The sequence below is a fragment of the Bos indicus genome, chromosome 11, assembly GCF_029378745.1.
Source record: "Bos indicus isolate NIAB-ARS_2022 breed Sahiwal x Tharparkar chromosome 11, NIAB-ARS_B.indTharparkar_mat_pri_1.0, whole genome shotgun sequence".
Lineage (NCBI taxonomy): Eukaryota > Metazoa > Chordata > Mammalia > Artiodactyla > Bovidae > Bos > Bos indicus.
Genome location: NC_091770.1, coordinates 60833705 through 60860289, shown reverse-complemented (window position 1 = coordinate 60860289; position 26585 = coordinate 60833705). Strand labels below are relative to the sequence as shown.

The 26585-nt window shown below is 38.6% G+C and overlaps 1 protein-coding gene across 6 annotated transcripts in view; it reads right to left on the bottom strand.

The window, feature by feature from the left end:
- EHBP1 (EH domain binding protein 1) overlaps positions 1–26585 on the bottom strand; it is a 566468-nt gene that overhangs the window by 460192 nt on the left and 79691 nt on the right. For 2 of the 6 annotated variants that reach the window (XM_070798096.1, XM_070798094.1), the window contains one exon: positions 21143–21281. The exons of 2 other annotated variants lie outside the window; for them this stretch is intronic. The gene's annotated coding sequence lies outside the window, so the exon portion shown is untranslated. Of the gene's footprint in view, positions 1–21142; positions 25289–26585 lie in introns of those variants that run through there. 2 more of the 6 variants (XM_070798097.1, XM_070798093.1) reach the window with 2 other exon arrangements.

Sequence of the window (26585 nt, the reverse complement as noted above, 5' to 3'; positions counted from 1 at the left end):
AGTTTTGTTATAGGTCAGGTTTACCTGCATCATTCTTTCTTCAAGATCTGTTATCTCTTAGAGGGTTCCTCAGGATTCTCTCTTCCCACATAAGAATAGATACTCAATCCAACCTGTTCATCAGACATCTAAATTCTAGCTTTTAAGTTTAGATTAAAGCTAGGAAATCTCTTCCCACTATATCCATTGTCTCATATCCATAGACTCCTTCAGAAATACTTGACAAAAACAATTTGGCTTTTCTAGCAGTCCCTTCCAGAGACCTGATATACATCAAGGCTAAGGTGACAGAGGGGGCCTTTTATGAAGCAACTCAAGCATATACACAAAGGGACATACTAAAATGAGGTTAATCTGAGCACTGTGAGAAGTTAATTTCTTTGCTTTCCACCATTGCAATTCAAAGCTCCTTCTTCCTGCACACCCTCACATAACTCCATACCTCCAGCATGGAACAGGATCCCAGTGAAGAAATGAAACTCCAGAAGAGAGGGGATTAGTTAGGAGCAAGTGGGAGTTCAGAGCTCTCATCTTCTATAATGCTGATGATTTAGGAGACAGCACAGTTTTTTTTTTTCCCCACAAGGGAAGTAGGGTTTAAAAGTGTTTTAATATCAAAATGCAAATTTCACCAGTGATTAAAAAAATTTTCCCTTGGGAAAATCTTAGTGAAGTAGAAAAGGTATGACTTTGGATCCAAACAGTTTTGAAATCTATATTCAAATACTGTGACTTGGGCAAATTATTTGATCTCTCTTGCCTCAGTTTCTTCACATGAGAAACAAGGATTAAAGGCATGGGGATATTAAAAGACATAGTTTAAAGGGGGCCTGGCATATGGTTGTGCTCTATAAATGTGTTATACATTCTTTCCTGTTTTTCTCATCTGCTACCAAGGGCACTAAGATATTAGAGCTTGTTCTATATACTAAATATTCCCAAGAGTATTAAAGGAGGAAACATCAGCAAAAGCAAAAAGGATTCACCAGAGGGGAATCTTTGAGAAGGGGACTCCTTACAGATTTATATTTGAAAAGGGAGAAGTAACTAATAAGCCCTGTATTTGTCAGGCATGGTAGAGGGAGGTTTAACCTGGACTTTTTCTTTTTTTCCTCAGCGTGTTTATAATATTAACCACCAAGCCCCTGATCCCAATGCATTAAAAAAAAAAAAAATACAGACATAATACCAATATTAGTTTGGTAACACTTTTTGAGTCACTTGATCCTTTGACACTTTTCCCCAGAAAACTCACGTGTGTATTTGTACTCAACACAACTCCACATTGGGGTAGTCTCTGCACCCTCTGAAATAATGAACTCTGACCTACATAAGTACTTTGACTTCACTGTGGTCCTTCCCCTCCTCAGCAGCCCACACCACCTGCTGCCAAGTAGAGTCTGGCAAGCGGCACTGGGCTGGCGGAAGGCTGGATGTTAGCAGGACACGTGGAATGGAGTCAGTGGTGGCGATAGGGTGGAGGTGCAGGGCAGCGTGCCCTCCAGCCGTTCCTGCTCCGGTGTGCCAGGAGAGCGGCAGCAGCAGAGGCAGAGAGATGAGCAGAAGCAGAGAGAGTGGCGGCAGCAGAAATCTCAGGTCTCAGGGAACCCTCACGAGGTGTGGGCGGTGCCTCCTGGCAGGGCGGCTCCCACATAGGATGGGAGAGGAGAGGGCAGGGTGAACCCCGCCCTTCTGGAGAACTGAGGGAAGGCAATCACTGTAAGTCCCAAGCGCGGGGACAAGAATTTGCGCTAGGTTCTGGGTGATTTTCTTCATCCTCGGTGAGAAGGGTCCTGCCATGCCCAGTCTAGGGGTGTATTGTCTAGGGGTGAGCAGGGACAGAAAAGTAGCTGAGTCCCCTCATATTTGTCAGACATGATGGAGGGAAGTTTAATATGGGTTTTATTTTAAACCAGAAAGTCCCTGACCCCAGTGCATTTGAAATACAACCCCCACAAAACACCGATATTAATTTAGTAACATTCTTGGAGTCAGTGATTTCTTTGCCAAGCTGCTCCATGGTGGACAGGACCCGCAAAGCTAGTGAACCTGCTTCAGGGGGTGGGACCATCCTTAGCCAAGCGACCTGGAATTACTGCAAACTGCGCTTTCCAGGTAGTGCTAGTGGTAAAGAACCGGCCAATGCAGGACACATAAGAGAAGCAGTTTGACCCCTGGATGGAGAAGATCCCTTGGAGGAGAGCATGGCAACCTACTCCAGTTATTCTTGCCTATAGAATCTCATGGACAGAGGAGCCTGGCAGGGGCTACAATCCATAGGGTCACAAAGAGTCAGATACGACTGCAGGGACTTAGCATGGAAGCACGTGCACCCTCAGGGTGGGGCAGACTGGCATCCCTCAGAAGCCTTTGAGGCTAGGTTAGAGAGCTTTGAGGGTAGGTTAAGGTAGGTTAGATGCCTCCTGGGGTCAGGAGCTGAGTTGGACTTCTGGGCAGGATGGGTGGGGAGGGTCATCTGCCCCACTCCCTTCGAGGCAGGAGTCAAAGGGGTGGAAGGGCAGATGGTTATCATCCCTGGGCATGGCCGTTGTCCCCAGACCTAAAGGGACAACAGGCAGACCAGCTAATCATTCTGTAAACTGTTCAATGTACAAAGGCCTAAAACAGATACCTCAGGCTGCTTGCACTAATAAATAACAACTGCATCCCTCGGTCCTGTGGGGTAGGGAGGTACAAAGTGGAATACTTAAAAACAAGATTAAAAAAAATAAAATCACACTTGGTCCTTAAAATTAACTCACCTTCCCTCATTTTACCCACCTACCCACGGAAATGGTTGTTTTACTTCCACTTTTACAGTGGAAGTAACTGGCGCTGAGAGGTTGCTCAAGGTCACACAGTTAATAATCGACAGAATCAAGATCTGAACTAGGTCTGACCCCAAACAGTGTCCTTAGTTGGGGTGGCATTCCCTCTTTAGAAATGAGGCAGGTATACTTCACCATTAGTGGGAAAAAACAACCCCTCTCCAAATAAAGATGCTGGGTACCTGTATCTTGCCAAGGTACCTGGGAAAACTATTGCCTTCCTTTTTTTTCTGACCACAAGAATGTCTTTGCTCTGAGCTATTTACACCTTCCCCATTTTGAGACAGCTTATTTGGCTGCAATCACAGACTGCAGTCTGTGAAGCTCAATTTTTTTCTTTTCTGAATCTAACTGGACCTATGATGTGGACCTAACTAGCCCGAGTTCAGACCGAATGATCCAACCTGGCATTACTGACAAATGATGCACAGTCCCTTCCAATAAATACAGACTTTCAAACTACCTTGGTCATTTAACTATCAATTATCCAACCACTCTACAGATACTTAATGAGTATCTCTGCCTTTCCCCGTGCCAATCTACTCTTTCCTCTGCCAGAATTTTTTTTTTTTTTTCAAACATGGTTAAGATCCAGTTTCTCCTTTGCTTAAAAGCCCTCAGTGGTTTCCCACCATGTACAGGACGAAGACAAGTCTTGTCACAAGAGCCTTCTGACTGTCCCTGCAGCTCTTAAGTTTGGAGCAAAGACAAAGTGAAACTTCAAAGTAGAGCCAAGTGTTTTAAATAGCTGCAAGAGTACCGATTCTTGTCCTCGGATCCTATGTGAGAATAATCAGAGTGTAAAGTATAAATAGTAAATCAAATCCTTCACTCCTCAGCCCTAGAGTGTTTCTAACAAGGAAATGTGGGCTGCTCGGAGTGATGGATTCTGTTTTGAAAAATGAGCCGGGGAAGCTTTGGGAAATAGTTAACTGGAAATAGAAAAACAAGGCCAAAGCAAAAAGGAAATGTAAATATTCTGGGTTTAAAGGTCAATGTCATTGCTGGGTTCATGCTTCAAAGTTTACTCTGGATTTCCTGGTAAATAGAGAAAGAAGGCAAGTAGATTACATTCTTAGAATTTTTTTAATATAAAAGAGGAAACTTATCAACTATTGAAACAACCAGTTATTTTATGTGTTTTTATCTTTGTCTTCATTAATTTTTATCTTTGTCTTTTTTAATTGTCAAATTAGTGCATGTCTTTCGTAAACATCCAAATAACACACACATCTATACAATAGCGAGTGTATGCCCCCTTACTTCCATTACCCTTCTCAAGAAGGAAACGCTAACCCCTGAGTCTAGTCATCTATTTCTAGAGGTTTTATGGTTTTTAATTTTGCAATCAGAAGTACTTACATAGCTTTCATAGAATGTGGGGGTTTTGTTCGCCTCCTTTAACAATATATATGTATCATTTTTACTATGTTCTTTTGTAACCTGCATTTTCACTTAGTGTATGAGGTACATCCATCTTTATCCATACCTATATCTAAATCTATATATGTATCTATAATCTATCTATATATATCTGTCTCTTTCATTTTAATGTCAATAATACTCCATTATATGAAAGTAGCATAATTTATTCAACCATTCCTCTACTAATTTATTTTTATGTTCTAGTCTTATAAATAATGAGCATCCTTGTACATAGACTTTTGTGTGGATATATAAGTATTAATGGAGGACAGGGAAGCATGGCTTGCTGTAGTCCACGGCGTCGCAAAAGAATCAGACGTGACAGTGAGTGAATACTGAATAACAGCAACATGAGTATTTCTGTGGAAAGATTTACAGAAGTGGAACTGAGGGATCACATTTAAAATTTTGATCAATTTTCTTAAAAAAGACTGTACTGATCTATACTCTCAGCAACAGTGTTTGAGAGTGCCCATTTCCCTGTTCCCTTGCCAACACTAGATAATATCGACATTTTTCACTTTCTAGCACAAACTTCTAAATGGAACTTCTTCCAGCAAGGTCAATATAATTTAATCAAGAAAGGAGACCAATGATACCGTCTCATTTCTCTTGTTGTAGGGTGTTAGTTTTCAGGCTGTGCTCTGTGGAGCCCCAGGAATTCTAAAGGATGGGTGAGGCGGAGCACTGAAGGAGAAGATTGCCACCCTCTTAACCAGGGCAACTGAGTTTTTTTCTGTTTTACACGTTGCACTTTAGGATAAGATATTATTTGAAGGTAAGATTTTGTTATTAAAAACAAGTTTGTAAACCACAGGTCTGGGCCTTGTTTCTTATTGAACCATTAGCAACTTGAAGAAGAATTGAAAATGGGTTCCTTCAAAGCAAAGAAGGTTAAAATAGTGAATCTCTAGCCATAGCCAAAATATTGTCATTCATAAATTAAGTGTATGGTGTGTGTGTGTGTGTGTGTGTGTGCTCAGTCATGTTCGACTCTTTGCGACCTCATAGACTGAGCCTCATATTACCAGGCTCCTCTGGCCAAGGGATTTTCCAGGCAAGAATACTGGAGTGGGTTGTCATTTCCTTCTCCAGGGCATCTTCCCAGCCCAGGAATCGAACTGGAGACTCCTGCTTTTGCAGATGGATTCTTTACTGCTGAGCCACCAACATGTGCACACAGCATTCCTGAGGAGTCACCTTTACTATAAATAGCATCCTGGGAAGGAAGGTAAGAAAAAGAGGATTTTGAGTCACAAGGATTACAAACAATTTCAAAATGACGCAGTGAGCATCTTGTGTGGCCTAGTAGCAGCCCTTCTTTGTCTCACTGGCTCCTCTCTTCTCTCTTTCCATTCTTTATCTTCCTTACTCTACCCCTCAACAGAACCAAGAACTTTAAAGTATTTCCCTCTATGAAGCATTGCAGTTCAGCTTTTTCCAGCTCTCTCAAACTGCCATGGTCAATCCCTTCCTAGTGCTCGTCTCATTAAATCCACCTTCTCTAGGAGGTAGTTTTCTTAAAATATGGCAATAGAAATATGTTGATTTTTTTTTCTCTACACCTCTGCTATTTCTTCCTAACTGAAACACTGTCACTGTATTGCTTTAGTTCCGTTATTATTTTATAATATATCTGGGCCCTCCAACCAAATGTTAAAGCAACCCACACAAGAACTCCACTTTTTGTAGGTTTTAAATGCTCAGTCTCTGGCATCTGCCTCATAAGTGCATAATGAATAACTAATTAATAATTATAAAATTAAAAGGTGAGTAAATGATAAATGAATATAAGACCACCCCTGGATATTTTGAAAGATGTGACAGATATCTCCGTGCAAAGGCCATAAAATTAGTAATTCTTAGAAAGTTCAGTTAAAACATTTAAACTTATTTTCAAGTTGTATTTATCTTTTAGGAGATACATAATGTAAGCTTATCCTACTCAAAATGTCTACTCCTTCACATTTCTTTTTTATGTTGGCCTTTACTCTTCTAAACTTTCTTTCCTACTTCTGCTATGAGCTAGATGTTATTTTTGTTTATTCCCTTCCCGCCTGGCCAGATAGGAAGGAAGCAGAGATGATTATCTATATCAATATAATATCCCCTCTTTCTGGGATCCCAAGAATAAAGAATACTATATAAAGTAGCATGCTATGTAAACCAAAGCTTAGAATATCCTGTAGTGAACCATCATAAAATATTACTTGAAATTCCTACAGGATCTTCTGCCTGCTATATTTAATTCCTAAATCTCATGTTATTAAAAAAAAAAAGTCTGTTTGCTTTTTCATCAATACTCACATTACAGAATTCTTTTCATCAAAAGTGGCTTAGTTTGGACTGAGGAAACAGGAACATATGATAAGTTAGAATTTCTTATATTTGACCCTTTGCTACAAATTTAAGCCCATTAATAGCTCAAAGCTCAGACAGTAGACCCAATTCCATTGTGGATATATATAACTGTATACAGAAAGTATAGACTCTGTCGTATTCTGTTTGCCGTGAAAAAAGTTTCATTCAACTATATGTTGCCTACAAGATACAGATTTAAGCACATACATAGGCTCAAGGGGATATAAGAAAATATTCCATTTAACTAGAAGCCAGAAGAAAGCAGGTGAACTATATTTATATCAGACAAAATAGACTTTAAGCCAAAATGGTAACAAGGGGATCATTTGTCAAGAAGGTATAAAAATTATACATATATACAACGTTGGAGCATCTAAATATTTTAAGCAAATAATAACAGATCTGAAGGGAGAAACTGACAACAGTACACTAATAGCCCCACTTTCAGCAATGGATAATCACCTGGACAAAAGCAACAAGGAAAGGCTGGACTTCAGTCATACAGTAGACCAAATGAACCTTATAGACATTTATAAAACATTTCACTCAACAGTAGTAGAATACACAGTCTTCGCAAGTGCATGTGGGGCATTCTTTAGAATACATTATGTGATAGGCCACAAAGCAAGTCTTAGCAAATTTAAAAACACTAAAATGATACAAATTATTTTTGCCTATGACAATGGTATGAGACTAGAAATCAATAACATAAAGAAAATTCAAAAACTTGCAAGCATGTGGAAACAACCAGACTGCTGAAAATAGGTCAAAGAAGAAATTGAAAGAGAAAATTTCAAAACTTAAATAAAAATGGAAAAACAATACACCAAATCCTCTGGATGCTGCAAAAACAGTTCTGAGAGTGAATTTACAGCAATAAATACATATAATAAGAAAATAGCAAGATCTCAAATAAAAACCTAACTTTACATCTCTAGGAACTAGAAAAAGAAGAACAAAATAAGCTCAAAGTTAGCAGAAGGAAGGAATTACAAAGATCAAAGCAGAAATAAATGAAATAGAGATCAGAAAAACAATAGAAAATATTAATAAAACTAGGAGCTGTTTTTTTGAAAAGATAAAAAGTCTTTAGCTAGACTAAGAAATAAAAATAACTCAAATTACTAAAATTAGAAATGAAAGAGGAGACATTACAACTGACACCACAGAAATACAAGAGACCACTATGAACAAAATATGCTAACAAATTAGATAAACTTGAAGAAATGGATAAATTCTAAGAAACATACCACCTACCAAGGCTGAATCAGGAAGAAATAGAAAATCTGAGCAGACCAATAATAAGTAAGGAGGTACAATCCATAATCAAAAACCTTCTAACACAGAAAAGCCCAGTACCATATGGCTTCACAGATGAATTCTACCAAACATTTAAAGAATTAACACTGATCTGTCTCAAACTCATCCAAAAAATTGAAGAGGAGAGAACAATTACAAATTCATTTTAAGAGTCCAGCATTAGCCTGATACCAAAACCCGATAAGGATACCACAAGAAAAGAAAACTATAGACCAAAATCCCTGATGAATATAGATGCAAAACTTCTCAACAAAATATTAACAATTTAACAACACATTAAAAGGATCATACACAATGACCAAGTGAGATTTATCCCTTGGATGCAAGAATGTTTCACTATATACAAATCAATAAATGTAATATACAACATTAATAGAACAAAATATAAAAATCATGTAATTATCTCAGTAGATATAGAAAAGGCATTTAACAAAATACAACATCCTTTCATGATAAAAGCTCTCAAAAATTGGACATAGAAGGAAAATATATCAACACAATAAAGCTACATACAACAAACTCATGGTTATCATCATACTCAATAGTGAAAGATTGAAAGGTTTTTCTCTAAGATCAGGAAGAAGACAAGGTTGCCCACTCTGACCAGTCTTAATCAACATGGTACTGGAAGTCCTAGAGCAATTAGGCAAGACCAAGAAATAACGAGCATCTAAATCATAAAGGAAGCAGTAAAACTGTTATTATTTGGAGATGATATGATCTTATACATAGAAAATCCTAAAGACTCCACCAAAAATTGTTGGAACTGATCAATGAATTCATTAAATATGCAGGATATAAAATCAACATATAGAAATCAGTTGTGTTTCTGTACACTCACAACAAAATATCTGGAAAAAACCCTATCCCATTCACAATAGCATCAAATTAAGAAAATATTTATGAATAATTTAACCAAAAATGTGAACGAGCTTTACAATGAAAACTACAAGACTTCAGTGAAAGAAATTGAAGAAGACACAAATGGAAAGATATCCCTTGTTCATGGATCAGAAGAATATTGTTAAAATGTCCATACTCAAACCACTCTGTTGATTCAATACAATCTTTATCAAAATTCCAAGAACACTTTTCACATAAAAAGAAAAAATAATTCTAAAATTTCTGTAGAACCATATAAGACCCCAAATAGCCAAAGCAATCCTGAGAAAGGACAAAAATGGAAGCATCATATATCCTGGTTTCAAAATATACTACAAAGTTACTGTAATTAAAACAATATGGTACTGGCATAAAAATAGACACAAAGACCAATGAAATAGAATGGAGAGCCCAGAAATACACTCCAGCATATATGGTCAACTAATATTTGACAAGGGAGCCAACACTCAGTGGAGAAAAGGTAGACCTTTCAACAAATGGTGTTGTGAAAACTGGACAACCATATGCAAAACAATGAAACTGGACCCATATTTCATACCACTCAGAAAAATTAACTTGAAATGAATTAAAGAGTGAATCATAAGACATGATTCTATAAACTCCCCTAGAAGAAAGAAAGCATAGGGAAGAAAGCTCCTTGAAATTTGTTTGGCAATGATTTTTTTTACATATGACACCAAAATATCAAGCAATAAAAGCAAACTTTTATTTGCAAAAGTGAGGCTACACTGAACTAAAGAGTTTCTGCACAGCAAAACAATCAAAAAATGGAAAGGCAACTAAATGAATGGAAGAAAATACATCTAAACCATATATTGTATAAGGGATTAATAGCCAAAATATATAAAGAACTTATACATCTCAGTAATGAAAACAAATAGTCTGATTTTAAAATGGGCATAGGAACTGAATAGACATTTTCCCAAAGAATAATGCAAACAGCCAACAGATACACAAAAGGATGTATCTATACACAAAAGGATATCACTAATCATCGGTGAAATGCAAATAAAACCACAATGAAATACCACCTCAAACCTGTTAGAATGCCTGTCACCAAGAAGAAAATACCAAATGCTGGTGAGCTTATGGAGAAAAAGGAACCCTTGTGCAATGTTAATGGAAATGAAAATTGGTTCAGTCAAATTCATAGAAAACAGTATGGGGATTCCTCAAGAAATTAAAAAAACAACTACCATGTGATCTAGCAATCCCACTTCTGGGTGTACATCCAAAGGAAATGAAAACAGGATGTTGAAAAGATGTTCACTGCAGCCTTATTCGCAACAACCAAGATACAGAAACCTCCTAAGTGTTGTTCAAAAGATGAAAGGATAATGAAGATGTGATCTGTTTGTCACATATCACACAAATATACACATGCAAACACACAATGGAATACTATTCAGTCATGAGAAACACGGATGGAACTTGAGGGCGTTATGCTAAGTGAGGAAAGTCAAACAGAGAAGGACAAATACTCTATGGTATGTGGAATACTATATGGTATGTTGGAATATAAAAACCTGAACTCATTTAAACAGAGAGTAGAATGGTGTTTATCAGGAAGTGGTGGGCAGAGGAATGTTGTTTATGGGTACAAACTTAAAACTAGTATATAAATAAGTTCTGAAGGATCTAATGCACAGCATAGTGATTACAGCCAACCATAATGTATTATAAACTTCAAAGTTGCCAAGAGAATAGATCTTTAATTGTTCTCACCACAAAAAAGAAATGAAAATTATGTGATTGATAGAGGTGCAAGCTAATGCTAGGATAGTAATCACATTGCTATATATGAATGTATCAAATCAACATTTTATACACCTTGAACTTACACAATGTTATATATCAATTATATCTCAATTTTTAAAAGAAAACATTTCTATAATTCAGTAAACTTACTTTGTATCAACAAAATAAACAAGAAAGAATGATCATAACCAGAAAATATTATCCTATCACTCCTAAGTCTAGCAAAAAAGGCTGACCTGATTACTTGCTGACATTCAACTCTTATCTGCCATCATTCCAACTGTCCATGTAACACAGTTATGGCAGAAAAAAAAGTTTTATAAATCAAAACAACACACAAAAGAAAAAAAGGCAAGCTTATAATTAATATGTGTAGGCAAAATGAGTTATTACTTTAAGTACTTACCTTTTCTGTGGTTCTCACAATAAATGTGGCAAAGAGAAAAAGATTGAAGATGTAAGCAGAATGACTTAAGCTGTGGTTTAAGAGTCAGCCACACCTGAGTTTGAATCCTGGTTCTGCCTCTAAGCAACTATGACCCTGGGAAAGTTGCTTAACTTCTTTAAATGTTTGCTCAGCTCTAAATTAAGACCAGTAATTTCTTTCTCATAATTGCCACTGTGAGGACAAAATGGAAAATATGTGCTTAATAAGTGGTAGCTGTTTTGTTGTAATTATCACAGAAGCTTTACTGTATAGCACTTTGCCATGTAAATTAATTTTTGTATTTGTGTCTCCCTTTGAGCTTCTTCAAAACACTTTATAGACATCATTTTATCTGAATCTCCTCACAGCTTATAAGCTAGATATGACAGACATAATTAACCTCATTAGGGAACCAAAAGGAATGCTTTCCCTCAGTCATTCAGCATCTGGTAGAGCTGGGACAAGAATCCATATCTTTTATCCTTATCTTTTAAGAACAATTCTCCAATCTGTTCTCACACAGCAACCAGAGGAAGCCCTTAAAACAAACAAACAAAAAACCCCCACCATTTGATAATGTTAGCCCCTGCTTTCTTGTCCCCCTCCCCTCCTCTTTTCTCCATCTCTAGCCACTCTCCTTTTAAGTTTCTAGTCTGAGATTGGTCCAGAATATCGAAGTCCTGACTCCAGCTTTACTGGTGAATCTCCATAAAGGACAGAAAAGCCTAAAGCCCTATGACTTAGTCTAGAGAAATACCAGAAAGAAAAAAAAATCAGGTCAACAGTAACCTAACTAAACCACAAGGGAATACTCATGAGCTTTCTCCTGCCTCCTTCATTCTACCTAATTCTCATTCTGCTCTGGAAAGATCAAGAACACTTCCTTTAAAATGCCTCCCTGGTTGCTTAGACAGTAAAAATCAGCCTGCAATGCAGGAGACCCAGGTTCACTCCCTGGATCAGGAAGATCCCCTGGAGAAGGAAATTGCAACCCACTCTGGTATTCTTGCCTGGAAAATCCCGCAGACAGAGGAGCCTGGTGAGCTACAGTCCATGGGATCGCAGAGTCAAACACAACTGAGCGACTAAGACCAACACTACTAGAAAACAGAAAGAAAAATATTGAGAGATAATTTTTTGTGCAAAAACATTTATATTCATCTTCTTCTCAAAAGTGCTATGGGCAGACAGTTATGAGAATAAAATACAAAAATACATGAGGCATTGCAAGTATGTACCTAATATCCTAATATCAATTTGCTGTAGGTCAATTATTCCTCAACTTTTGAAGAGTTGGAACATTATCCTGTAAAAGTTTCATAATGTTTTGAAAATTAAGAGCAGTATATCAACTTGAATAACTCTGACATGTCTTTGACTGATGTGGCAAGATCATCATTGCTCTATATTGCAATGGAAAAACTTAGATTTCAAAATTTTTCCATTTCAGTATATATTCAGAAAACATAATTGTTTGTGATTAAGGTATTATGAGGATAGCATTGATCAGATCCCTTTTATCCACAGAAGAAACAGATAGGCATTTGTATTACAAGATACATTGCTAAGTTGAGGGAGGAATTTCCCCTCAAAACCCATCTTCTCCTCTGCTCCTAACTTTGTCACTGATGCTCAAATTTCATTATTAAAGGTTAGTTCATTTAGGGAGGCAATATTGTTTGTACCAGGTTTTGTCAAAACAAAGATATAACCAATTGTAAAGTGAAAGTCACTCAGTCACGTTCAACTCTTTGCCACCCTATGGACTATACAGTCCGTGGAACTCTCCAGGCCAAAATACTGGAGTGGGTAGCTGTTCCCTTCTCTGGGTGATCTTCCCAACCCAGGTCTCCCGCATTACAAGAGGATTCCTCACCAGCTGAGCCACGAGGGAAGCCCAAGAATACTGGAGTCAGTAGCCTATCCCTTCTCCGGGGGATCTTCCCGACCCAGGAATCAAACCGGGGTCTTCTGCATTGCAGGCAGATTCTTTACCAGCTTAGCTACCAGGGAAGTGCCAACCAATTGTAAAATGCACCGCTATTTTATGTACCACTAAGAAAGAAATACCAGTGCCAACTATGATAAGATATCTCCAATTGTAAGAGGCATCCCAATTTCAGAGACATGAAAATATGAAAAATGTGAGTCTTAAATTCTATGAAATAATTAAGAGCATAGACCTTAATATCAAACACATCTTGATGGACATCCTGATTCTGCTATTTGATAGATGTCTTGCCTTGGGAATATTACTTAATTCCTTTGACCCTCTATCTTCTCCTCTGTAAAATTAAAATATTAATATACTCCTCTGTGGTTAGTAAGAATTACCTACAATGAGGTATAGAAATGTGCTTAGTCAGAGCCCAGCCCTTTGTTAGAACTCCAAAATAGAATTTTAATGTTATTAGGGAATAATCTCTTAAATTAATTACCACTGGGGAGAGTAGCGTATTAAGTACCCACTGCTCTGATTCCTTACTTTCAGTAAGTTTGTGATATTTTTTTTTTAGGTGTAGTAAAAATTCCTCATGTTTTTATTAGAGTATAATTGCTTTACAATGTTATATTAGTTTCTGCTGTAAAACAAAGTGAATCAGCTATATGTACACATATATCCCCCCTCCCTCTTGAACCTCCCTCTCACCGCCCCCATCCCACCCCTGAGTTTGTGAGATCTGAGATAAAACAGACCTTCACAGATTGAGGCATTTGACAAAACATTTGTTTGTGAGGGAGGACATAAGTCCAGAATTGGGAAACTTTTAGGGAGGGAAGGCCTGGGGTTCGGGGAGCTGAATCACTACACCAAAGAGTATTGTGTCAACTTTGGCTCAGGATTGCTTCTGGTTACAACTTGATTCTACATTTAGAATATAGTCATACCCTTGTATGGAGAAGGCACTGGCACCCAACTCCAGCACTCTTGCCTGAAGAATCCCATGGCCGGAGGAGCCTGGTGGGCTGCAGTCCATGGGGTCGCTAAGAGTAGGACACAACTGAGCAACTTCACTTTTACTTTTCCCTTTCATGCATTGGAGAAGGAAATGGCAACCCACTCCAGTGTTCTTGCCTGGAGAATCCCAGGGATGGGGGAACCTGGTGGCTGCCGTGTATGAGGTCGCACAGAGTCGGACACGACCAGTACTGGGTGTTCATTGGAAGGACTGATGTTGAAGCTGAAACTCCAATACTTTGGCCACCTGATGCGAAGAGCTGACTCATTTGAAAAGACCCTGATGCTGGGAAAGATTGAGGGCAGAAGGAGAAGGGGACGACAGAGGATGAGACGGCTGGATGGCATCACCGACTCAATGGACATGGGTTTGGGTGAACTCCAGGAGTTGGTGATGGACAGGGAGGCCTGGCATGCTGCAGTTCATGGGGTCACAAAGAGTCGGACAAGACTGAGAGACTGAACTGAACTGAACTGAACTGAAGTGACTTAGCAGCAGCAGCAGCATACCCTTGTATATACATATACTCGTATGTTAAGTGAAAGAAGCCAGTTAATACGAGACCACGTACTATACAATTTCATTTATATGAAATGTCTAAGAACAGGCAAATATATAGGAGACAGAAGGAAGATTAGCGGTTTCCAGTGATTAAGGGAGGGGGGTGGGGAGTGGTAGCTAAGGAGGATGGGCTTTTAGGGTGATAAAATTATATTGTAATGATGGTTCCATAACTCTTGAATATGCTACAAACCACTGAATTGTACACTTTAAATGGGTGGATTTCATCATATATAACTTAAACATCAATATAGATGTTCGAAAAATAAAAAAGAATACATTCCTATATTTTGCTATTTTGAAGTCTAAAACTAAACTGTAAAAAAAAAATCCCTTTACTTTTTAAGCAATTAGAAACAACTGAACGCAGAAAACAGCCTAACACCTGGGGCTTCCCAGGTGGCACTAGTAGTAAAGAAGCAGCCTGCCAATGCAGGAGATGCAAGAGATGTGGGCTTGATCCCTGGATTGGCAAGATTCCCCTGGAGAAGGAAATGGCAACCCACTCCAGTATTCTTGCCTGGAGAATCCCATGAACAGAGGAGTTTGGCAGACTACAATCCATAGGGTTGCAAAGAGTTGGACACGACTGAAGCGACTTAGCACAAACACAGAAAAAGAAATGTATCAACTTTACCTTAAATTACACAGAAGTCAATAAAACTCATGAAGTTCAGTTAAAGTTTTTGCTATATTTCCACCCACTATGTGTACAAATGGTCAATTCTAAATATAGTCTCCAATTTTGTGAACTTCAGAAGATTTAGTCACAGGGGTAATGACCTGGCCTCCGTCATGAGCTGACATGTGTTGGGCAGTGAGCATGCAAACAACTTCTTATAATCAAGGGTAATATTCAAAATATTTAAAAACTGGATTGAGTCAGGCACTGAGTAACCATTATGGACGCCAGCTGGAGACCTCTTAGTTGCTGGAATTTGAAGATGACTGAGGATCCAGGAGGAAGGGCCAGGGACATTGAAAGGAGTGGGTTTGGAGCATGAGGTTACTTGGAAGCTCCAGCAGGGTCATTTTAATGAGTGATCCAAAAGATTTCACTATGTTATCAACAGGTTAGAGCTGTTCCAGGGCATATGGATTGACATTATCTCTCGTATGCCATCAAAATATTCACCTGGCTCTCCAAATGAGAGCCTTAGAATCTCAGAAGTATAAAGATGATCTCTTCTCCTCTGGACATTTACAGATGAGAAAACCAGGGTTGAGGAAATGTGAGTGGCTTACTTACAATGCATAAATAGTAACAGAGTCAGAGAGAGGACCCATGCCTCCAAAATCTCAATCCAGATTAGATGAGGTAGGGAAAGTGGGCAAGGCATGTCACACAAATTAACTTACCCATTCATCATCTTTAACCATTTCCAAACCAGAGCTGCAATTTACTTTCTAGCTATGTGCATAGAAAAAGCATATATATTCTTCATGAGCATAAAAGACCTTGAACATGAAAAACAAAGAGGGAATGGGTCCAGACTTGTAGGTAATTATTTTTAAATTATGTTAATGTGAAGCATCATGATGCACATGTAGCATTTCTCAATAGAATCCATGCATGATTTCAAAACAAATTTGAAGAGAATAAATTAAAGGCATTTAAAATAAAATATACTGGCACATAATTTCATTTTATAACTTTTATATTTTCAGTTATTAGAAAGAAAAGATTAGAAAAGAAATAACAAATGATAGACAAAAATGATTCCACTCACTTTTAAGTTTTATTTAGAGAATTGCCAATAGAATGATGCAGGACATCTTTTTGGAGGCATAGAGTTTTGTATGTATTGGGGAAGAAATGAATACATTCATTCATTCATTTATATTTTAATAATAACTGCTGATATATGAATGGCCTTTGACAGTTTTAAACAAGCTTTCCTGGAAATTCCCTGGCAATCTAGTGGTTAAGACTTGGGATTTTCACTGCCATGGGCCAGGGTTCAATCCCTGGTCAGGAAACTAAGATCCTGTAAGCCGAGAGGAGTGACAAAAAAAAAAAAGTGTTTTCCTAAACATGTAATTGAAGACTATTGACATAGGAAATATTTTGCAATATATTGCTAAGCAGAACACAGGTTACAAAAATGTATACAGTTAAAAGGTTATTTTTTGTTTAAAAGGAAAGGTGTCTGTGTGTGTATATGCGCCTGGAAGCTCTAAAAAAAATTGAAGATGCTGAAATAGTCTGTTCTCCTTGGTTAATAAAATTATGGGTACTTCTTTAGTATTTTCCTTTGTCTTTTTCTGTTTTCAAAGTTTCTTGCACTGAACATGTATTAATGTTGTAAAAACATTTTTTAAGTGCTTCCATCTAGACCAATAGGCACATGAAAACATCACTGATTACAGAAGAAAAGTAGAGTAAAACCACAATGAGACTATCACCTCACACCAGTCAGAACGACTATCATCAAAAAGTCTTAAAAAAAAAAGTCTACAAAAAATAAAAACTGGAGGGGGTGTGGAGAAGAGGGAACCCTCCTACACTGTTGGTGGGAATGTAAATTGATGCAGACACTGTGGAAAACAGTATGGAAGTTACTTAAAAAACTAAAAATAGAACTACCATATGATTCCCCAATCCCACTCCTGGGCATATATCCAGAAAAGATGAAAACTCTAATTTGAAAAGATACATGCAATATATAGAATGGATAAACAACAAGTCTTACTATCTGGCACAGGAAACTATATTCAATACCCTGTGATAAACTATAATGGAAACGAATATGAAAAAGAGTGTATATATAACTGAGTCTCTTCACTGTACGGCAGTAACACAACATTGTAATTCAACTACACTTCAATAAAAATAAATTTAAAAAATAAAATATAAAAACACTTTGTTAGAATAAAAAAAGATACATGCAACCCCATATTCACAGCAGCACTATTTACAATAGCCAAGCCATGGAAGCAACACAGGTATCCATCAACAGATTGCCGTAAGATGTAGTATACATATACAATGGTATATTACTCAGCCATAAAGAAGAATGAAATGTTTCCATTTGCAGCAGCATGGATGAACTTAGAGAATATTGTAGTAAGTGAGTTAAATCAGACAAAGACTAATATAGTATGATATCACTTACATGTGGCATCTAAAAAACAAGTGAACTTATATACAAACAGAAACAGACTCACAGACATGGAAACCAAACTTACGGTTACCAAAGGGAAAAAGTGGAGGGGATAAATTAGCAGTATGGGAATAACAAATAAATAAAACAGGCAAACAAGATTTATTGTATAGCACAGAGAACTATGGATTTCCCCAGTGGCTCAGCGGTAAAGAATCCGCCTGCCAAGCAGGAGACTGAGGTTCAATGCCTGGGCTGGGAAGATCCCCTGGAGAAGGAAATGGCAACCCATTCCAGTATTCTTGCCTGGAGAATCCCACGGACTGGTGGGCTACAGTCCGTGGGGTCACAGAGTAGGACACGACTTATTGACTAAACAACAAATCAGAACAACAACAGGGAACTATATTCAGTATCTTGTCATATCTATAAGTGCTTCCATCTATATTTTGTATCCATCGAGTCTCATGACAATCATGTGGCATGTAACACCTCATTTGGTATAAGAGGATATTGAATCTCAGAAGAACTGAGAGACTGGCTACTTGACAGGTAGCAAATATTTAGAGCTTGGGTTTTCATCTTGGTCATTTGACTCTAAATCTTAGGCTGTTTCCTCTACATCATGATGCTCAGTTCTCAGAGCTGGCTTATGCGACAGCTCAGGGTAGCATATTCAGAGATATCTTTATGTTATCTTTGCAGCAGAACATCATCCACTCATTTGTACCTGTAAGTCATTCTGTAGAAACCAGTTTTTCAATTAAAAGAGTAACTGTTCTGGAAGTGGCACCAAAGGCTTGAAGCAATTAATCTCCCACAACAAATTCCTGCAGCTTTATTCATTCGAATAGCCTTTGTTCTGAAGCAGAACACTACACATCACTCTCAAATCTTAAAAGCTTCCTGGATTCCTTCCTGGACTCTGTCATCTATATTATATGCAATTTCCACTCCTATCAGTTTTTATGAAGTATGTGTTTTTCTGAAACATTTTTCTTAAAAGCTACTTCTTGCTTCCTAATAGACCCAATTTCACTGTGAAAAAGCAAAGAAAATTATGGGGAGGTAGAGCTATGGAGCTAAATGTGACCACAAGCTCTGCTGGAAGCTTTGAAAATTATCCCATTTCCCCCGCCCTCACCCTTACCCCATTACCTAACAAGTGAACTGGGAAGGCTGCTGCTTTTGGTTTTCTGGGCATAGAACAATTTCTCAGTGAGTTGAGAGTCCTTGCCATAGGATTTACTGAATACTGTTTTATTCCTTGACTTTTCACACAGATTTTACAGCATCAGGTAAATGTTCTGCATGAGTGACCTTGTCCAAATCAGAAACATTTGGAATGGAAGCTCTATAACCATGTTGTGAGGTACAAAGGAAAGCTGTAGGTTAAGCCAAAATCTTCTGGATTTGGGTATGTTTGCCATAAACTCCCTTAATCCTTCAGAGATTTGATGTGTGGTTCTGGGCCTAATAGGGCTTCCCTAGTGGCTCAGAGGTTAAAGCATCTGCCTGCAATGTGGGAGACCTGGGTTTGATCCCTGGGTCGGGAAGATCCCCTGGAGAAGGAAATGGCAACCCACTCCAGTATTCTTGCCTGGAGAATCCCACGGATGGAGGAGCCTGGTGGGCTACAGTCTGTGGGGTTGCAAAGAGTCGGACATGACTGAACGACTTCACTTTCACTTTCACTTTTCTGGGCCTAATAATGATGGTTTCTAGATGTTTATTTCTTTATTCTGCTTTTTTAAAACAATGCATATCTTTGGCCAGAGGAGAGGATGCTGATATCTTAAGTAATATGACCCAGATATGTCTGGACGTCACAGGCAGCTTTGTCTTAGGTTCACAGATACCTTGAAGTAGAATTCAGCACTTCTACACTTCTCAACAAGAACAAATTTAACTCCCATGAGACATTATAAGAAACATAGGTTTTAATATAGATTCCATGGAGAGAGGCATGAAAGGGCCATATTAAACATCACAAGACAAACCACAGAAATTCCTATTAAGCAACATCTCAGTTCTCCCCACAAAGTCCCCCTAAGGCTACTTCTTCACCCTTTAATCTTATCTACATATAGGCTCCAGTTTTCCCTGGCTCTGGATCTCACTGCATGGTCCCTTGGTCCTGCTCTCCCCCTTACCTCCTGCAAAAAATAAATAAATAGAAAGTTTCTAATGCAGACAAAGTTAGTGAACTTTCTTACACTTGCATCCTCATACCCATCACTCTGTTCAGCAAAGAAATTCCTTTGGAAGCAGTTGGGTATTACCAATTGCAAGCAGTTTTTCCCTGTCACAAATAGTGTCAAGCTATCACTAATTATAAGGAAAAGGCAACTAAAAACCATTATATTACCTCATACCTGTAAGAATGAGTATTATCAAAAAGACAAGAAATAAAAATGGTGGTGAAAACATGGAGAAAGGGATCCTTGAGCACTGTTGGTAGACATGTAAGTTGGTAGAGCCATTATGGAAAACATATGGAGTTTACTCAAAAAACAAAAATAGAACTACCATATGATCCAGCAATGCCACTCCTGGGTTACATCCAAAGTAAAAAAAATCAGTATCTCAAAGAAATATCTGTACCTGATGTTCACTGCAGCATTATTTACAATAGACAAGACATGGAGACAACCTAAGTGCCTGCTGACAGATGACTGAATAAGGAAACTGTGGTGTATATATATATGAGAGAATACTATTCAGCTTGCTATTGAGGGCATTATGCTAAGTGAAATAAGACAGACAGAGAAAGACAAATACTGTTTAATCTCACCTATGCTGCTGCTGCTAAGTCACTTCAGTTGTGTCCGACTCTGTGTGACCCCAAAGACAGCAGCCCACCAGGCTCCCTCGTCCCTGGGATTCTCCAGGCAAGAACACTGGAGTGGGTTGCCATTTACTTCTCCAATGCATGAAAGTGAAAAGTGAAAATGAAGTCGCTCAGTCATGTCTGACTCTTAGCGACCCCAAGGACTGCAGCCTACCAGGCTCCTCGGTCCATGGGATTTTCCAGGCAAGAGTACTGGAGTGGGGTGCCATTGCCTTCTCCGAATCTCACCTATAGGTGGAATCTAAAAAAACCAAACCCGCAGAAACAAAGATCAGGTTTGTAATTGTCAGAAGTAGAGGGTAAGAAGTTGGTAGGGGGTTGTACTGCGGGGGATGATGGAATTAGGTGAAGGTGGTCAACAGGTACAAACTTCTAATTATAGGATAAATAAATTCTGGGAATGTAATATATAATACTGTATTATATATTTGAAAGTTGCTAAGAGTGGACTTTAAAAATTCTTATCACAAAGAAAAAATTATAACTATTTGGAGCTGATGGATATTAACTAATCTTATTGTGGTGATAATTTTGCAACATACACAAAAGTCAAATAATTATGTTGATACCTTAAACTTATACAATGATATATGTCAATTATATCTCAATAGAACTGGGAGGAAAAACCAACAGTGTTGACTTACCATTCTAATTTCTTCTGAAAACATAGGTCCAAGTTTCAAGGAGGTTTTCCTCAAGGGTATCTCAAGGAAAACTTGAGCCTGTCTTTAGTAGAGCCAGTTAGCTGGAACATGAAGAGAGAGGGCTTGAAATGGAAGAAAGCTAAGGAATTTAAAGTGAAGAAAAGAGAAATTAAAATTAATTATTGTTCTGGGTTCTTAACATACTTTATTTCATTGCATCTTCACAACCAAATTTTACAGATGAAGAAAAGTAAGGGCTTCAATTCAGTTCAGTTCAGTCGTGTCCGACTCTTTGCGACCCATGGACTGCAGCATGCCAGGCTTCCCTGTCCATCACCAACTCCCAGAGCTTGCTCAAACTCATGTCCATTGAGTCAATGATGCCATCCAACCATCCCATCCTCTGTCTGTAGTCCTCTTCTCCTCCTGCCTTTAATCTTTCCCAGCATCAGGATCTTTTCCAATGAGTCAGTTCTTCACATCAGATGGCCAAAGTATTGGAGCTTTAGCTTCAGCATCAGTCCTTCCAATGAATATTCAGGACTAATTTCCTTTACTATTGACTGGTTTGACTTCCTTGCAGTCCAAGGGACTCACAAGAGTTTTCTCCAACACCACAGTTCAAAGGCATAAATTCTTTGGTGCTCAGATTTCTTTATGGTCCAACTCTCACATCCATACATGACAACTTAGAAAACCATAGCTTTGACTAGATGGACCTTTGTCGGCAAAGTAATGTCTCTGCTTTTTAATATGCTGTCTAGGTTGGTCATAGCTTTTCTTCCAAGGAGTCAGTGTCTTTTAATTTCATGGCTGCAGTCACCATCTGCAGAGATTTTGGAGTTCAAGAAAATAAAGTCTGTCACTGTTTCCATTGTTTCCCCATCTATTTGCCATGAAGTGATGGGACTGGATGCCATGATCTTGGTTTCTTGAATGTTGAGTTTTAAGCCAGCTTTTTCACTCACCTCTTTCACTTTCATCAAGAGGCTCTTTAATTCCTCCTCACTTTTTGCCATAAGGGTGGTGTCATCTGCATATCTGAGGTTATTGATATTTCTCCTGGCAATCTTGATTGCCAAGTTTTACAGATGAATAAAACTAAGGGCTTAGAGAAGTTAAATTTGTAAATTCTCATTGCTACTCAGAAGCACAGTTGGGATGCTAAGCCAAGTCCATTTACTCCATAGTCCAAGGTCTTTCCTTATACTCCATCACCTACCTTCTGTTCTGGATTTCCAAATATTTAGAGAGCTACCTCCTGTACCATCTCATCAAGGTCGTTGGCAGTTCAGGGGTGCATCTGTCCACAGGAACATTTCCTTTCTTACACTGACCTGGCCCAGGAACAATGTGATTCACTAACCTCTCCTGGCCCATTTTCTCCCTATCCCATTGTCAATCCTATCCAAGCAGCCACATTAATCCCTGACATCTCACTGGAAGGCCAGAATTTGGTACTCTTAGCAAAGGGAGGATGGATGAACTTGAGTGCTGTATTAGAAAGGACCCTGGACCAAAATGCAGGCTGTACAGGCTATCACAGAATAAATCCATTCATACCTCCCCATCTTTGATCTCTTTGGAAACAAATGTTTGAATAAAGTGAAGTGAAACAGGAAATAAAAGAGAATTCATATTTGTGGACTGTTTCTCACAATGTATCTCACACATACAAAAGTAAATCTTTTTCTTTATATTTGAATGAGAAGGGAGCAACAGGGGATGAGATGGTATCATCAACTCAATGGACATGAGTCTGAGCAAACTCTGGGAGACAGTGAAGGATAGGGAAGCCAGGTATGCTGAAGTCCATGGGGTCACAAAGAGTTGGACATGACTGAGTGACTGAACAACAACAAAAGCTACTTGACATAAACAGATTTAGTCTTGCAGTATAGAATAGGACAGAACATAGTTTAGTTCTTTCTGTCTTCTCTAGGATGCATTATATTTTTATAATCCAGGGCGGGCTATATGTAAACCTACTTCAGCTGCCCTCTCAGCACCTGATGTGTCACTGCTCAATTACCTCATTTCTTTCCACCCTAATTTCATTGACTAAAAAGAGAAGAAGGTAGGCTAGATAATCCCCAGGTTTCCTTCCAGCCATGTGGTTCACAGAGTTGTGAACTCTGCAAAGAATGACTTCCCTTGTGGGAAACATTACCTTCCATTCTGTAAAAAATCTCCAACTCAACATATTTACCCACAATCACAGCTCCCTTAAAGTTAAACCCAAAAGTATAGGCAGAAAGGGGAATAAGGGACAGAATGTAAGGAAAGCAGGGTGGGAGGTGAAAGTCTGAGCAAAAGATAGCTGTGGGTTAACATGACTTTTCAAAGTTTTTCAAGGTATGTGTGTAGATTCCATTTACTCTGGTCATTTATCTCCAAATTATATTTATTATATTTTACACAATGCTAACATTATACTACATTAAAGTGTAGGCCTTATGGAATTCTTGATTTGGGCTTTTGTATTTTCAGAGAAATCACATTAGAGACAGTCTTAGCTACTTGCTCACACATATGTGGGGAGGGATTTTTCAATCATTAGCTATTTGGATTTTAAACTTCTTCAGATATTTACAGAAATTACACATTGATATGGAAATCCACTGAGAATTAAAGGAGCCCTGTCTCCTGGTTATTTTTGTACTGTTATACATGAGGTTTTTTCCTGGATTAGCACAGCAAACTTGTCGACGAGACAGAGATAATCCCAGACAGCTTGTGCATATTGTCACTGACAGAAGGCAGGCCTGCATTTGGGAGACACTTTTCAGACTGTGACCTGTGCAACATTTAATACTGAATCTCATTCATTCATCCTTGAACCATTCTCTTGATTTCTATGACACCAGATTCTCTTATTTTCCCTCTCTTTGTCCTCTTTTTCTAGCCACCTTTCTAAACCATCCTTCTTTTCACAGCCTACTCAGCCTCCCTAGAAGCTGTCATTCACTCTACTCTCAGGATGTTTGTTGATCATCATCTCAATCCTGATAAGTCCCACATCTATATCGCTAGCCCAGACTGTGTCTTGACCTACATACCTAAACATCCAACTGTCTACTCAACATCTACACTTAGATGGCCCACAGGGATCTCCAACTCATGTCCAAAATGAATCTATCACTTTCTATCTAAACTTGACCCTCTCCCCGAGTTTCCTGTCTCCACAAATACCTCTACTATCCACTCTGTTGCCTGAACCGGAGAATTGAAGAGCATCCTTGATATTCCTTCCTTCCAAACTCAACACCCATCCCATCATCATCAGACTCAGCAGAATCTAACCCTGCATCATCTCCAGAATCTGGCCAAAGCTCTCCTCTTGCACTTGTTCTCACTTACGCCCTGGGGAGGGCTTTCCTAGTGACTCAGTGGTAAAGAATCTACCTGCCAATGCAGGAGATGTGCGTTTGATCCCTGGGTTGGGAAGATCCCCTGGAGATAGAAATGGCAACCCACTCCAGTATTCTTGCCAGGATAATCCCATGAACAGAGAAGCCTGCTGGGCTATAGTCCATGGGGTTACAAAAGAGTTGGACACAACTTAGTAACTAAACAACAACCCAGGGAATCCCCATTTCTCATTTGGAACACTCTAACAGTGTCTCCTCTGGTTCCCTACTCTGTTCCTCTTCATTCCGTTCTCTACTTTACAGCCAGAGTGAGCTTGTAAAAGCAGAAATCTGATCATTTTGCCCCATTGCTTCCCATGGCTCTTAAGATAAAGTCCATACACCTTAAGATAGCTTGCAAGGGCTTCTCTATTTTGAACTCCACACTCCAGAGTTAACACTTTTTTTTCCCGTTCTTCCAGGGAGCCAGGATGTCCCTTACCCACAGGCTTTCACATATACAAGTCTCATCTCCTGAACTCCTACTTCCCTATTTCTGCTTCATTAACACTCAGAAGCCTTTCTTTACTCTCTCCTCCCAACACACATACCTAGTTATCAACAGTGAATGAAAATTATTTAACTGTCTATCTTTCCACTAGGCTACATGATCCATGAAGGCAGGTACCCTGTCTATTTTTAGTTATATTCCAGCACCCAGCACAGTGCCTAGCATATAGGAGAAGTTTAATAGATATTTGCAGAATAAATGAATAAAAAATAAACATGTCACTGCTTTGTACTAACAGCAATATCAGTATCTTAAGCCTACTTATTTGCATGCAGTATAAGCCCACTACTGAATCAAAAAAAAAAAAAGGATTCTAGTTCTGTTTTCTTTTTTTAAACATATCTTTAAGCAGTGGAACCCTTTTTTTCCAAATGAAATATGTGTCAGAGTCCAATTTATATTAAATTGATAAAAATAGAGCTGCGTATACTGAAGCTGGGCTGCAAGGGACCCATAAGGACACTTAGAACTTAGTTTAAAAATCACTAATCTAACCAATCCCACTGCAAGTAGGCAGTAGGATTCATATCACCTGAGACTTTGGTTTTTAAAATCTTCTGAGAAGCATCCACTAGTAGGAGAAGGTGCTTGTTTACCTAAAGAAATGAGAAATCGAATATGAGACCATCAAGAAACTATTTCAGTTTTCCCAATGATCCTTTTCTAACCCAGAATGAAAATGCAGAATGCTCTTTGATAGATTTAGAGGCTCCAAGGACATAAACTGAATACACTTTACCAAGAACCGTGACATCTGGGCAGTGGTTCAGAGTGAGTGAAAGTGTCAGAGGATTTACACTGATGTCTTTGTTTTGGTTGGAGCCTGAGGTCAATCACACTTATAAGGTTCTAATCCTCATGCAGGTATGCTTTTCCTTATGCTGCTGATACTCAGCATCTAAGTCTAGGATTCTTTTCATCAGGAAATTTTTCTCACAGTGTTTTCTGCCAATGGAAACCAACTTGCTCCATACAGAACAGCATTTAGAAAAGCACAAGAAGAATATTTTTCAATAGGAAATCACACAATGAAATGTCACTTGGGCGGATGAGCTGCAGTTGGAAATGGTTGAGAGGAAAGACCAGTCAAGGGACCACGTGATACACTGGGGATGGCTGCGGCCTCCCTACCATCCAAGGACTAGGAACACCTAGTGTACCAATGTGAACTTTGGCCTCAAAACCAGCGAGAGAGAATTTCCTCTAAATTTCTTGGGCTGGGGGAAAATGGGAACACTTTCATGCCTATAAATGCTGTGTACTTTGTAGGCAAAAATTGAAGTATGAATAAAAATCTGAGTAACTTAATGACTATACGATCAAGAAGTGTGGAACAAACTCTATTAGACAAATCTACAATAAAATTTTATTTTCTTTCATGGACTATAACATTAAGAAGAAATCAAGAAAAATGCTGTATATAACAACAGATAAATTTAGGAGTAGGGGCCATCGGAAGGAGGCTACATATAACTTTGCTTATGTTTTAAAAGACTGTTGGTGCTTCCCTGGTGGTCCAGTG